This window comes from Euphorbia lathyris, chromosome 2 (genome assembly GCF_963576675.1).
Source record: "Euphorbia lathyris chromosome 2, ddEupLath1.1, whole genome shotgun sequence".
Classification (NCBI taxonomy): Eukaryota; Viridiplantae; Streptophyta; class Magnoliopsida; order Malpighiales; family Euphorbiaceae; genus Euphorbia; species Euphorbia lathyris.
In genome coordinates this window covers 33826053-33827561 of record NC_088911.1, presented here as the reverse complement: position 1 = coordinate 33827561, position 1509 = coordinate 33826053, and positions in this window count along the sequence as shown.

Sequence of the window (1509 nt, the reverse complement as noted above, 5' to 3'; positions counted from 1 at the left end):
AAAATTACTGAAATCTCAATCGGTAATTTAATGTCTATATAGTTGAGATTTCACCAACTTTAATAGGTGAGAGGACAAAAGTTATCAAATATAATAGATAGGGGGACAAAAACAAACATTTTGGATAATTTAGCAGACAAGTATTACCAAATAACAGTCGATAAAGCAAAAACCAACACTTTAGCTTATCATTTTTAGGGATGTGCAAATTTAACCCTAACATGAAAAAAACAATGTAACTTTATTCTTAATGTTACCAAGCATACTCATGTCATATCTAGCAGAAAATTTAAACTGACTGATTTACTTTTATTTGCCTCGTTATTTAATTCTCACATCAAACTTTTCAAATATTAATTATGTCTAAAATATTTATTATATTACTAACATAGTTAAAAATAATCTGTTAAAGTGTAAATATTTAAATTTGCGAAACACAAGTTACTCACAAAAATAATACCTAAAATGTTTACTATATTATTAAAACACTTATAAATGCAAAAAGACACAAATTTCTGGAAGATTCATTGTGACACTAGAATAACTGTCAAATCAGTTTGTTAAATTTTCTTTTAAGTAGGGGTACAATTGATCTTATTTGGCAACGTCAGACATGAAATTGCACAATTTCATAAATATGCACTTTCCAAAAAATAATACGATCAAATTTAGACCTTATCCTAGTTTGAATGATATTGATCTCACCACTAGTCTTGGAAGATCTCATTATATGCTTTGTGACAAAAATAGATAAAAAGAATTAAAAAACTTAAGAATGAAGGTTACTAAAAAAATTCAGAAAAGGGACCACATGAGTCAAATCACATATTAATATTATGCACATACAGAACCAGAACCAGAAGAAAGGAAATGTTCAATGCATTTGGGAGATGCATAATGATGAAAAGAAAGTGCACAAGATAGCAGCATGTCATTCATTCCCAACATGAAATGTCCCTATCATCCCCCATCTGCATGCTTATTCCTTTCCCACTCTATTCTAATTCTAGCAATTTACCTTATCCCACCTGATAAAGTTTTCCAACCATGGGACCAAACTTGTAACAATCATACTTCCCTTCTCAAACAAAAGCAACAAAAAATGTAATCATGTATCAGTAAAATCATTTTAGATTTAACATTTGGGTTTTATCCAAACAAGCCCTTCAGTGATACAGAATTTGGATCAAACTCAAGGGAGATTTACTGTCTATTCCAATAGAAAACTTAGCATATACATAAATGATATTAAAGAATATTTATAGGTAGTCTCGTTCAATTGGACCCTCAATGATCACTTGGACCCTCAATGATCACGTAATATACAGTGATAAAGAATTAATGAATATAACTTGACAGACTTGTTTTTAGTTTTCAATAATTAATTCTTAATATATTCCTAAAAACAAGCAACCTCTTTCCTAAGGGAGAGAAAACTTCACTGTCCTTCGCCGGAGACAAACAGATTTAACAGAGTGCGACTGCAAACAAGCCAACAATAAGAAGTCT